We start from the raw sequence: 15,578 nt of genomic DNA, 5'->3' as shown, positions 1-15,578 counted from the left end.
GCATTACGGGTAAGGCAGATGAACTTAGAGCTTGGATTAGTACTTGGAACTATGATGTTGTTGCCATTACAGAGACCTGGTTGAGGGAAGGGCAGGATTGGCAGCTAAACGTTCCAGGATTTAGATGTTTCAGGCGGGATAGAGGGGGATGTAAAAGGGGAGGCGGAGTTGCGCTACTTGTTCAGGAGAGTATCACAGCTATACAGCGAGAGGACACCTCAGAGGGCAGTGAGGCTATATGGGTAGAGATCAGGAATAAGAAGGGTGCAGTCACAATGTTGGGGGTATACTACAGGCCTCCCAACAGCCAGCGGGAGATAGAGGAGCAGATAGGTAGACAGATTTTGGAAAAGAGTAAAAACAACAGGGTTGTGGTGATGGGAGACTTCAACTTCCCCAATATTGACTGGGACTCACTTAGTGCCAGGGGCTTAGACGGGGCAGAGTTTGTAAGGAGCATCCAGGAGGGCTTCTTAAAACAATATGTAAACAGTCCAACTAGGGAAGAGGCGGTACTGGACCTGGTATTGGGGAATGAGCCCGGCCAGGTGGTAGATGTTTCAGTAGGGGAGCATTTCGGTAACAGTGACCACAATTCAGTAAGTTTTAAAGTACTGGTGGACAAGGATAAGAGTGGTCCGAGGATGAATGTGCTAAATTGGGGGAAGGCTAATTATAACAATATTAGGCGGGAACTGAAGAGCATAGATTGGGGGCGGATGTTTGAGGGCAAATCAACATCTGACATGTGGGAGGCTTTCAAGTGTCAGTTGATAGGAATACAGGACAGGCATGTTCCTGTGAGGAAGAAAGACAAATACGGCAATTTTCGGGAACCTTGGATGACGAATGATATTGTAGGCCTCGTCAAAAAGAAAAAGGAGGCATTTGTCAGGGCTAAAAGGCTGGGCACAGACGAAGCCTGTGTGGCATATAAGGAAAGTAGGAAGGAACTTAAGCAGGGAGTCAGGAGGGCTAGAAGGGGTCATGAAAAGTCATTGGCAAATAGGGTTAAGGAAAATCCCAAGGCTTTTTACACTTACATAAAAAGCAAGAGGGTAGTCAGGGAAAGGGTTGGCCCACTGAAGGATAGGCAAGGGAATCTATGTGTGGAGCCAGAGGAAATGGGCGAGGTACTAAATGAATACTTTGCATCAGTATTCACCAAAGAGAAGGAATTGGTAGATGTTGAGTCTGGAGAAGGGGGTGTAGATAGCCTGGGTCACATTGTGATCCAAAAAGACGAGGTGTTGGGTGTCTTAAAAAATATTAAGGTAGATAAGTCCCCAGGGCCGGATGGGATCTACCCCAGAATACTGAAGGAGGCTGGAGAGGAAATTGCTGAGGCCTTGACAGAAATCTTTGGATCCTCGCTGTCTTCAGGGGATGTCCCGGAGGACTGGAGAATAGCCAATGTTGTTCCTCTGTTTAAGAAGGGTGGCAGGGATAATCCCGGGAACTACAGGCCGGTGAGCCTTACTTCAGTGGTAGGGAAATTACTGGAGAGAATTCTTCGAGACAGGATCTACTCCCATTTGGAAGCAAATGGACGTATTAGTGAGAGGCAGCACGGTTTTGTGAAGGGGAGGTCGTGTCTCACTAACTTGATAGAGTTTTTCGAGGAGGTCACTAAGATGATTGATGCAGGTAGGGCAGTAGATGTTGTCTATATGGACTTCAGTAAGGCCTTTGACAAGGTCCCTCATGGTAGACTAGTACAAAAGGTGAAGTCACACGGGATCAGGGGTGAACTGGCAAGGTGGATACAGAACTGGCTAGGCCATAGAAGGCAGAGGGTAGCAATGGAGGGATGCTTTTCTAATTGGAGGGCTGTGACCAGTGGTGTTCCACAGGGATCAGTGCTGGGACCTTTGCTCTTTGTAGTATATATAAATGATTTGGAGGAAAATGTAACTGGTCTGATTAGTAAGTTTGCAGACGACACAAAGGTTGGTGGAATTGCGGATAGCGATGAGGACTGTCTGAGGATACAGCAGGATTTAGATTGTCTGGAGACTTGGGCGGAGAGATGGCAGATGGAGTTTAACCTGAACAAATGTGAGGTAATGCATTTTGGAAGGGCTAATGCAGGTAGGGAATATACAGTGAATGGTAGAACCCTCAAGAGTATTGAAAGTCAAAGAGATCTAGGAGTACAGGTCCACAGATCACTGAAAGGGGCTACACAGGTGGAGAAGGTAGTCAAGAAGGCATACGGCATGCTTGCCTTCATTGGCCGGGGCATTGAGTATAAGAATTGGCAAGTCATGTTGCAGCTGTATAGAACCTTAGTTAGGCCACACTTGGAGTATAGTGTTCAATTCTGGTCGCCACACTACCAGAAGGATGTGGAGGCTTTAGAGAGGGTGCAGAAGAGATTTACCAGAATGTTGCCTGGTATGGAGGGCATAAGCTATGAGGAGCGATTGAATAAACTCGGTTTGTTCTCACTGGAACGAAGGAGGTTGAGGGGCGACCTGATAGAGGTATACAAAATTATGAGGGGCATAGACAGAGTGGATAGTCAGAGGCTTTTCCCCAGGGTAGAGGGGTCAATTACTAGGGGGCATAGGTTTAAGGTGAGAGGGGCAAAGTTTAGAGTAGATGTACGAGGCAAGTTTTTTACGCAGAGGGTAGTGGGTGCCTGGAACTCACTACCGGAGGAGGTAGTGGAGGCAGGGACGATAGGGACATTTAAGGGGCATCTTGACAAATATATGAATAGGATGGGAATAGAAGGATACGGACCCAGGAAGTGTAGAAGATTGTAGTTTAGTCGGGCAGTATGGTCGGCACGGGCTTGGAGGGCCGAAGGGCCTGTTCCTGTGCTGTACATTTCTTTGTTCTTTGTTCTTTGTTCTTTGACAGGTACAGCACGGGGTTAGATACAGAGTAAAGCTCCCCCTTCACTGTCGCCATCAAACGCTCCCAGGACAGGTACAGCACGGTGTTAGATACAGAGTAAAGCTCCCTCTACACTGTCCCCATCAAACACTCCCAGGACAGGAACAGCACGGGTTAGATACAGAGTAAAGCTCCCTCTGCACTGTCCCCATCAAACACTCCCAGGACAGGTACAGCACGGGGTTAGATACAGAGTAAAGCTCCCCCTTCACTGTCGCCATCAAACGCTCCCAGGACAGGTACAGCACGGTGTTAGATACAGAGTAAAGCTCCCTCTACACTGTCCCCATCAAACACTCCCAGGACAGGTACAGTACGGGGTTAGATACAGAGTAAAGCTCCATCTACACAGTCCCCATCAAACATTCCCAGGACAGGTACAGCACGGTGTTTGGTACAGAGTAAAGCTCCCTCTACACTGTCCCCATCAAACATTCCCAGGACAGGTACAGCACAGGGTTTGATACAGAGTAAAGCTCCCTCTACACTCTCCCTATCAAACACACCCAGGACAGGTACAGCACGGGTTAGATACAGAGTAAAGCTCCCTCTACACTGTCACGATCAAACACTCCCAGGACAGGTACAGCACGGGGTTAGGTACAGAGTAAAGCTCCCTCAACACTGTGAGCATCAACCATTCCCAGGACAGGTACAGCACGGTGTTAGATACAGAGTAAAGCTCACTCCACACTGCCCCCATCAAACACTCCCAGGACAGGTACAGCACGAGGTTAGATACAGAGTAAACCTCGCTCTACACTTTTCCCATTAAACACTCCCAGGACAGGTACAGCACGGGGTTAGATACAGAGTAAAGCTCCCTCTACACTGTCCCCATCAAACACTCCCAGGACAGGTACAGCACGGGGTTAGATACAGTGTAAAGCTCCCTCTACACTGTCGCCATCAAACGCTCCCAGGTCAGGTACAGCACGGGGTTAGATACAGAGTAAAGCTCGCCCTACACTGTCCCCAACAAACACTCCCAGGACAGGTACAGCACGGGGTTAGATACAGAGTAAAGCTCCCTCTACACTGTCCCCATCAAACACTCCCAGGACAGGTACAGCACGGGGTTAGATACAGAGTGAAACTCCTGCTTCACTGTCGCCATCAAACGCTCCCAGGACAGGTACAGCACGGTATTAGATACAGAGTAAAGCTCCATCTACACTTTCCCCATCAAACACTCCCAGGACAGGAACAGCACGGTGTTAGGTACAGAGTAAAGCTCCCTCTACACTGTCCCCATCAAACACTCCCAGGACAGGTACAGCACGGTGTTAGATACAGAGTAAAGCTCACTCCACACTGTCCCCATCAAACACTCCCAGGACAGGTACAGCACGGGGTTAGATACAGAGTAAACCTCGCTCTACACTTTTCCCATCAAACACTCCCAGGGCAGGTACAGCACGGGGTTAGATACAGAGTAAAGCTCCCTCTACACTGTCCCCAACAAAGACTCCCAGGACAGTTACAGCACGGGGTTAGATACAGAGTAAAGCTCCCTCTGCACTGTCCCCATCAAACACTCCCTGGACATGTACAGCACGGGGTTAGATACAGAGTAAAGCTCCCTCTCCACTGTCCTGATCAAACACTCCCAGGACAGGTACAGCACGGTGTTAGATACAGAGTAAAGCTCCATCTACACTGTCCCCATGAAACACTCCCAGGACAGGAACATCACGGGGTTAGATACAGAGTAAAGCTCCCCCTTCACTGTCGCCATCAAACGCTCCCAGGACAGGTACAGCACGGTGTTAGATACAGAGTAAAGCTCCCTCTACACTGTCCTGATCAAACACTCCCAGGACAGGTACAGCACAGGGTTAGATACAGAGTAATGCTCGCCCTACACTGTCGCCATCAAACGCTCCCAGGACAGGTACAGCACGGGGTTAGATATAGAGTAAAGCTCGCCCGACACTGTCCCCAACAAACACTCCCAGGATAGGTACAGACGGGGTTAGATACAGAGTAAAGCTCCCTCTACACTGTCCTGATCAAACACTCCCAGGACAGGTACAGCACGGGGTTAGATACAGAGTAAAGCTCGCCCTACACTGTCCCCAACAAACACTCCCAGGACAGGTACAGCACGGGGTTAGATACAGAGTAAAGCTCCCTCTACACTGTCCCCATCAAACACTCCCAGGACAGGTACAGCACGGGGTTAGATACAGAGTAAAGCTCCCCCTACACTGTCGCCATCAAACGCTCCCAGGACAGGTACAGCACGGTGTTAGATACAGAGTAAAGCTCCATCTACACTGTCCCCATCAAACACTCCCAGGACAGGTACAGCACGGGGTTAGATACAGAGTAAAGCTCCCTCTACACTGTCCCCATCAAACAATCCCAGGACAGGGACAGCACGGGGTTAGATACAGAGAAAAGTTCCCTCTACACTGTCCCCATCAAACACTCCCAGGACAGGTACAGCACGGGGTTAGATACAGAGTAAAGCTCCCTCTACACTGTCCAATAAAACACTCCCAGGACAGGTACAGCACGGGGTTAGACACAGAGTAAAGCTCCCTCTACACTGTACCCATCAAACGCTCCCAGGCCAGGTACAGCACGGGGTTAGATACAGAGTAAAGCTCCCTCTACACGGTCAGCATCAAACATTCCCAGGACAGGTACAGCACGTGGTTAGATACAGAGTAAAGCTCCCTCCACACTGTCCCCATCAAACACTCCCGGGACAGGTACAGCACGGGGTTAGATACAGAGTAAAGCTCCCTCTACACTGTCCCCATCAAACACTCCCAGGACAGGTAGAGCACTGGGTTAGATACAGAGGAATGCTGCCTCTACACTGTCCCCATCAAACACTCCCAGGACAGGTACAGCACTGGGTTAGGTACAGCGCAAAGCTCCCTCTACACTGTCCCCATCAAGCACTCCTAGGACAGGTACAGCACGGGGTTAGATACAGAGTAAAGCTCCCTCTGCACTGTCCCCATCAAACACTCCCAGGCCAGGTACAGCACGGGGTTAGATACAGAGTAAAGCTCCCTCTACACTGTCCCCATGAAACACTCCCAGGACAGGTACAGCACGGGGTTAGATACAGAGTAAAGCTCCCTCTACATTGTCCCCATCAAACACTCCCAGGACAGGTACAGCACGGGGTTAGATACAGAGTAAAGCTCCCTCTACACTGTCCCCATCAAACACTCCCAGGACAGGTACAGCACGGGGTTAGATACAGAGTAAAGCTCCCTCTACACTGTCCCCATCAAACACTCCCAGGACAGTTACAGCACGGGGTTAGATACAGAGTAAAGCTCCCTCTTCACTGTCCCCATCAAACACTCCCAGGACAGGTACAGCACGGGGTTAGATACAGAGTAAAGCTCCCTCTACACTGTCCACATGAAACACTCCCAGGTCAGGTACAGCACGGGGTTAGATACAGAGTAAAGCTCCCTCTGCACTGTCCCCATCAAACACTCCCAGGACAGGTACAGCACGGGGTTAGATACAGAGTAAAGCTCCCTCTACACTCTCCACATCAAACACTCCCAGGACAGGTACAGCACGGGGTTAGATACAGAGTAACGCTCCCTCTACACTGTCCCCATCAAACACTCCCAGGACAGGTACAGCACTGGGTTAGATACAGAGTAAAGCTCCCTCTACACTGTCCCCATCAAACACTCACAGGACAGGTACAGCACGGGGTTAGATACAGAGTAAAGTTCCCTCGACACTGCCCCCATTAAACACTCCCAGGACAGGTACAGCACGGGGTTAGATACAGAGTAAAGCTCCCTCTACACTGTCCCCACCAAACACTCCCAGGACAGGTACAGCACGGGGTTAGATACAGAGTAAAGCTCCCTCTACACTGTCCCCACCAAACACTCCCAGGACAGGTACAGCACGGGGTTAGATACAGAGTAAAGCTCCCTCTGCACTGTCCCCATCAAACACTCCCAGCACAGATACAGCACGGGGTTAGATACAGAGTAAAGCTCCCTCTACACTGTCGCCATCAAACACTCCCAGGACAGGTACAGCACGGGGTTAGATACAGAGTAAAGCTCCCTCTACACTGTCCCCATCAAACACTCCCTGGACAGGTACAGCACGGGGTTAGATACAGAGTAAAGCTCCCTCTACACTGTCCCCATCAAACACTCCCTGGACAGGTACAGCACGGGGTTAGATACAGAGTAAAGCTCCCTCTACACTGTCCACATCAAACACTCCCAGGACAGATACAGCACGGGGTTAGATACAGAGTAAAGCTCCCTCTACACTGTCCCCATCAAACACTCCCAGGACAGGTTCAGCACGGGGTTAGATACAGAGTAAAGCTCCCTCTACACTGTCCCATCAAACACTCCCAGGACAGGTACAGCACGGGGTTAGATACAGAGTAAAGCTCCCTCTACACTGTCCCATCAAACACTCCCAGGACAGGTACAGCACGGGGTTAGATACAGAGTAAAGCTCCCTCTACACTGTCCCCATCAAACACTCCCTGGACAGGTACAGCACAGGGTTAGATACAGAGTAAAGCTCCCTCTACACTGTCCACATCAAACACTCCCAGGACAGATACAGCACGGGGTTAGATACAGAGTAAAGCTCCCTCTACACTGTCCCCATCAAACACTCCCAGGACAGGTTCAGCACGGGGTTAGATACAGAGTAAAGCTCCCTCGACACTGTCCCCATCAAACACTCCCAGGACAGGTACAGCACGGGGTTAGATACAGAGTAAAGCTCCCTCTACACTGTCCCCATCAAACACTCCCAGGACAGGTACAGCACGGGGTTAGATACAGAGTAAAGCTCCCTCTACACTGTCCCATCAAACACTCCCAGGACAGGGACAGCACGGGGTTAGATACAGAGTAAAGCTCCCTCTACACTGTCCCATCAAACACTCCCAGGACAGGTACAGCACGGGGTTAGATACAGAGTAAAGCTCCCTCTACACTGTCCCCATCAAACACTCCCAGGACAGGTACAGCACGGGGTTAGATACAGAGTAAAGCTCCCTCTACACTGTCCCCATCAAACACTCCCAGGACAGGTACAGCATGGGATTAGATACAGAGTAAAACTCCCTCTACACTGTCCCCATCAAACACTCCCAGGACAGGTACAGCACGGGGTTAGATACAGAGTAAAGCTCCCTCTACACTGTCCACATCAAACACTCCCAGGACAGGTACAGCACGGGGTTAGATACAGAGTAAAGCTCCCTCTACACTGTCCCCATCAAACACACCCAGGACAGGTACAGCACGGGGTTAGATACAGAGTAAAGCTCCCTCTACACTGTCCCCATCAAACACTCCCAGGATAGGTACAGCACGGGGTTAGATACAGAGTAAAGCTCCCTCTACACTGTCCCCATCAAACACTCCCAGGACAGGTACAGCACGGGGTTAGATACAGAGTAAAGCTCCCTCTACACTGTCCCCATCAAACACACCCAGGACAGGTACAGCACGGGGTTAGATACAGAGTAAAGCTCCCTCTACACTGTCCCCATCAAACACTCCCAGGACAGGTACAGCACGGGGTTAGATACAGAGTAAAGCTCCCTCTACACTGTCCCCATCAAACACTCCCAGGATAGGTACAGCACGGGGTTAGATACAGAGTAAAGTTCCCTCCACACTGTCCCCATCAAACACTCCCAGGATAGGTACAGCACGGGGTTAGATACAGAGTAAAGCTCCCTCTACACTGTCCCCATCAAACACTCCCAGGACAGGTACAGCACGGGGTTCGATACAGAGTAAAGCTCCCTCTACACTGTCCCCATCAAACACTCCCAGGACAGGTACAGCACGGGGTTAGGTACAGAGTAAAGCTCCCTCTACACTGTCCCCATCTAACACTCCCAGGACAGGTACAGCACGGGGTTAGATACCGAGGATACAACCTAACTGACAGAGAGTTGAGTTGCTGAGGTATTGCTGATAGCGCAGATGGAGCGCAGGGAGCAATGCGATGGACTGGACGGGCTGTGTTGTGATCTGTGTAATTCGATGCACTTGTCCACACAGGAATTCTCACTCTCTCGAGTGTGTTTGGTTTCAGGTACAATGTTCGACATTTTTCCCTCGGGACTCCCCAAAGAAGCAGGAAACTGAGAGTCGGAATGGTAAATAGAGCCCATCAAATAACAAAACAATCTGGCACTGTGTCAGATCAATTGTCACAGTCATGCTGCCCACACTCTCTCCACACACTCTCTCACACACACACTGTCTCTCACACACACCGTCTCTCACACACACTGTCTCTCACACACACCGTCTCTCACACACACCGTCTCTCACACACACTGTCTCTCACACACACCGTCTCTCACACACACCGTCTCTCACACACACCGTCTCTCACACACTCCGTCTCACACACACCGTCTCTCACACACTCTCTCACACACACCGTCTCTCTACACACACTGTCTCTCACACACACCGTCTCTCACACACTCCGTCTCTCACACACACCGTCTCACACACACCGTCTCTCACACACACGTCTCTCACACACACTGTCTCTCACACACACCGTCTCTCACACACACCGTCTCTCACACACACCGTCTCTCCCACACACTGTCTCTCCCACACACTGTCTCTCCCACACACTGTCTCTCCCACACACTGTCTCTCCCACACACTGTCTCTCCACACACTGTCTCTCCCACACACTGCTCTCCCACACACTGTCTCTCCCACACACTGTCTCTCCCACACACTGTCTCTCCCACACACTGTCTCTCACACACTGTCTCCTCCCACACACTGTCTCTCCCACACACTGTCTCTCCCACACACTCTCTCTCACACACCATCTCCACACACTGTCTCTCCCACACACTGTCTCTCCCACACACTCTCTCTCCCACACACTGTCTCTCCCACACACTGTCTCTCCACACACTGTCTCTCCACACACTGTCTCTCCCACACACTGTCTCTCCCACACACTGTCTCTCCACACACTGTCTCTCCCACACACTGTCTCTCCCACATACGTCTCTCCCACACACTGTCTCTCACACACACTGTCTCTCCCACACACTGTCTCTCCCACACACTGTCTCTCCACACACTGTCTCTCCCACACACTGTCTCTCCCACACACTGTCTCTCCCACACACTGTCTCTCCACATACTGTCTCTCCCACACACTGTCTCTCCACACACTGTCTCTCCACACACTGTCTCTCCACACACTGTCTCTCCACACACTGTCTCTCCCACACACTGTCTCTCCCACACACACTGTCTCTCACAGCACACCGTCTCTCACACAACACCGTCTCTCCCACACACCGTCTCTCCCACACACTCTCTCACACACACTGTCTCTCACACACTGTCTCTCCCACACACTCTCCCACACACACTCTCTCTCACACACACTCTCTCACACACACACTGTCTCTCAGACACACCGTCTCTCCCACACACCGTCTCTCCCACACACTCTCTCACACACACTGTCTCTCACACAATGTCTCTCCCACACACTCTCCCACACACACACTCTCTCACACACTCTCTCACACACACACTGTCTCTCACACACACCGTCTCACACACACCGTCTCTCCCACACACCGCTCTCCCACACACTGTCTCTCCCACACACTGTCTCTCCCACACTAGTCTCTCCCACACACTGTCTCTCCCACACTGTCTCACACACTGTCCTCTCCCACACACTGTCTCTCCCACACACTGTCTCTCCACACACTGTCTCTCCCACACACTGTCTCTCCCACACTGTCTCACTGTCTCTCCCACACACTGTCTCTCACCACACTGTCTCTCCCACACACTGTCTCTCCCACACACTGTCTCTCCCCACACTGTCTCTCCCACACACTGTCTCTCCACACACTGTCTCTCCCACACACTTCTCTCCCACAACACACTCTCTCCCACACATCTCTCTCCACACACTCTCTCTCCACACAATGTCTCTCCCACACTCACTCTCTCTCCCACACACTCTCTCTCCCACACACTCTCTCCCACACCTCTCTCTCCCACACACTCTCTCTCCACACACTCTCTCTCCCACACCTCTCTCCCACACACTCTCTCCCACACACTCTCTCTCCCACACACTCTCTCTCCCCACACTCTCTCTCACTCACTCTCTCTCCCACACACGTCTCCTCCCACACACGTCTCTCCCACACAGCTCTCTCTCACACACACCGTCTCTCACAGCACACCGTCTCTCACTCACACCGTCTCTCACACACTCGTCTCACACACACCGTCTCTCACACCACCGTCTCTCACACACACTCGCTCTCTCCACACACCGTCTCTCACACACACCTGTCTCTCACACACACGTCTCACACACACACCGTCTCTCACACACACCGTTCTCACACGTCTCACACACACCGTCTCTCACACACACCGTCAATCCTCTCACACACCGTCTCTCACACACCGTCTCACACACTCGTCTCTCACACACACCGTCTCTCACACGTCTTCACACGTCTCTCACACTCCCGAGTCTCCCGCTCACACCACCCGTCTCACACACACACCTCTCTCACACACTCTGCTCTCCACACACCGTCTCTCACACACACCGTCTCTCACACACCGTCTCTCACAACACCGTCTCTCACACACACCGTCTCTCCACACACCCTCTCTCCCACACCTCTCTCTCTCCCACACCGTCTCTCACACACTCCGTCTCTCACACCACCGTCTCTCACACACTCACCGTCTCTCCACACACACCTCTCTCACGACACATCTTCTCACACACACCGTCTCTCACACCACTCTCTACACTCCGACTCTCTCACACACACGTCTCTCACCACACACCGGTCTCACACACCACAGTCACACCGTCTCGCACACACACCGCTCTCTACACACACCGTCTCTCACACAACAGTCTCAACACACGTCTCTACACACACCCGTCTCTCACACACACCGTCTCACTCCTCTCCACACACACTCTCTCTCACCCACAATCACCACTCCTCTCCCACAACACCTCCTCTCCTCACACGACACTCTCTCACTCACTCGTCTCACACAAGTCCTCTCAACACACCTCTCTCACACACTCTCCTCACACACTCCGTCTCTCACACACACCGTCTCTCACACACACCGTCTCTCTACACACACCGTCCTCACACACCTCTCTCTCTCACACACTCAGCTCTCTCACACACTCCGTCCTCTCACACCACTCCGTCTCTCAGCACACACCGTCACTCTTCACACAACACGCTCTCTCACACACACCGTCTCTCCTCACACAGTCCTCACTCACACCGTCTCTCACACACTCACTCTCTCACACACACTCGTCTCTCACACACTCCGTCTCTCACACTCTCTCTCACACTCTCCATCACTCACACACCGTCTCTCACACACTCCGTCTCTCACACACACCTCTTCCACACTCACCTCTCCCACACACACCTCTCTCACACACACCGTCTCTCACACACCCACTCTCTCACACACTCCCTAACACCCTCGTCTCTCACACACTCCGTCTCTCTCACACACTCCCGTCTCTCTCACACACTACCGTCTCCACACACTACCGTCTCTCACACTACACCGTCTCTCACACACACCGTCTCTCACACTCACGTCTCTCTCCACACCTGTCGTCTCACACACACTCGTCTCTCACACTCTCACACACCACTCTCTCACACACCTCTACACACTAACTCCACACACACCGACACCCTCCTCACACCCAATCCCACCACAACCTAACACACAACCTACCAAATCACCCACACACAACCACACTCAATCCCCACACACACTCTCTACACATCACTACTCACTCACACTACACCCCCTACACAACACCCCTCTCACTCACCACACTCTCACCTCACTCACTCACACCTCTCACACACACTCTTCACACACTCTCTCTCACCCAATCACACTCACTCTCTCACTCACACCCTCTCTCACAACACACTCTCCACTCTCACACACACACTCAATTCACTCTCTCACTCACACATACTACTCACCTCTCTCTCACTCACTCTCTCACAACACACTCTCTCTCACACTCTCTCCACACCCTCTACACACTCTCTCACTCTCACACTCACTACACACTCTCCTCTCTCACACACTCTCTCACACTCTCATACACCTCATCACAACTCTCACACTCTCTCTCACCCTCATCTCTCTCTCTCTCACACACTCTCTCACACTCTCTCTCTCACACACTCTCTCTCTCTCACACACCTCTCTCTCTCTCTCACACACACACTCTCTCTCTCTCTCACACTCTCTACACACACTCCACTCTCTCTCTCTCCACACACTCTCTCACACTGCTCTCACACTTCTCTCTCACAGTCTCTCACCACACTCACTGTCTCTCACAGTCTCTCACTCACTCCCACACTCTCTCTCTCCCACACTCTCTCTCTCCACACTCTCTCTCCTCACCACACTCTCTCTCACCACTCTCTCTCACCCTCACTCTCTCCGCACACTCTCTCTCGCACCTCACTCTCTCACTCACACCTCTCACCACACTTCTCTCGCACACACTGTCTCACTCACACACTCTCTCCCACACACTGTCTCTCCACACACTGTCTCTCCACACACTGTCTCTCCCACTCTCCACACACTGTCTCTCCACACTCTGCTCTCACCACTGTCTCTCCACACTGTCCTCTCTCCACACACTGTCTCTCCCACACACTGTCTCTCCCACTCACTGTCTCTCCACACACTGTCTCTCCCACACACTGTCTCTCCCACACACTGTCTCTCCCACACACTGTCTCTCCCACACAGTCTCTCCCACACACTGTCTCTCCACACACTGTCTCTCCCACACACTGTCTCTCTCACACACTGTCTCTCCCACACTCGTCTCTCCACACACTGTCTCTCACACATGTCTCACACACTGTCTCTCCCACACACTGTCTCTCCACACACTGTCTCTCTCCCACACACTGTCTCTCCCACACACTGTCTCTCCCACACACCGTCTCTCCCACACACCGTCTCTCCCACACACCGTCTCTCCCACACACCGTCTCTCCCACACACGTCTCTCCACACACCGTCTCTCCCACACACCGTTCTCCACACACGTTCCCGTCTCCCACACACCGTCTCTCACACTCACACTCTCTCTCCCACACACACTCTCTCTCACACACACCGTCTCTCACACACACTCTCTCACACACACCGTCTCTCCCACACACCGTCTCTCACACACACTCTCTCTCACACACCGTCTCTCACACACTCTCTCCCACACACACCGCTCTCTCACACACCGTCTCTCACCCACACAGTCTCTCACACACTCTCTCTCTCACACACTCCGTCTCTCACACACTCGTCTCCTCCTCCACACACCGTCTCTCACACACACCCTCCTCTCTCACACACTGTCTCTCACACACTGTCTCTCACACACTGTCTCTCACACACTGTCTCTCACACACACTGTCTCTCACACACTCCGTCTCTCACACACTCCGTCTCTCACACACTCCGTCTCTCACACACTCCGTCTCTCACACACACCGTCTCTCACACACACGTCTCTCACACACACCGTCTCTCACACACACTCTCTCTCCCACACACTCTCTCTCACACACACCGTCTCTCACACACACTCTCTCTCACACACACCGTCTCTCCCACACACCGTCTCTCCCACACACCGTCTCTCACACACACTCTCTCTCACACACACCGTCTCTCACACACTCTCTCCCACACACACCGTCTCTCACACACACCGTCTCTCACCCACACAGTCTCTCACACACTCTCTCTCTCACACACTCCGTCTCTCACACACTCCGTCTCTCCCACACACGTCTCACACACACCCTCTCTCTCACACACTGTCTCTCACACACTGTCCTCTCACACACTCCGTCTCTCACACACTCCGTCTCTCACACACTCCGTCTCTCACACACTCCGTCTCTCACACACACCGTCTCTCACACACACCGTCTCTCACACACACTCTCTCTCACACACACTCTCTCCCCACACACACTCTCTCTCACACACACCGTCTCTCACACACACTCTCTCTCACACACACCGTCTCTCACACACACCGTCTCTCCCACACACCGTCTCTCACACACACTCTCTCTCACACACACCGTCTCTCACACACTCTCTCCCACTCACACCGTCTCTCACACACACCGTCTCTCACACACTCACCGTCTCTCACCCACAGTCTCTCACACACTCTCTCCCACACACACCGTCTCTCACACACACTGTCTCTCCCACACACTGTCTCTCCCACACACTGTCTCTCCCACACACCGTCTCTCCACACACTGTCTCTCCACACACTGTCTCTCCCACACACTGTCTCTCCACACACTCTCTCTCTCTCACACTCTCTCTCACACTCTCTCTCACACACTCTCTCACACACTCTCTCTCACACACACACTCTCTCTCTCACACACTCACCTCTCTCACTCACACACACACTCTCTCTCTCTCCCCACACACTGTCTCTCCCACACACTGTCTCTCCCCACACACTGTCTCTCCCACACTGTCTCTCCACACACTGTCTCTCCCACACACTGTCTCTCCCACACACTGTCT

Source organism: Scyliorhinus torazame, chromosome 19 (genome assembly GCF_047496885.1).
Source record: "Scyliorhinus torazame isolate Kashiwa2021f chromosome 19, sScyTor2.1, whole genome shotgun sequence".
In the NCBI taxonomy this organism is placed as follows: Eukaryota; Metazoa; Chordata; class Chondrichthyes; order Carcharhiniformes; family Scyliorhinidae; genus Scyliorhinus; species Scyliorhinus torazame.
Note: the sequence above shows the minus strand (reverse complement) of the source record.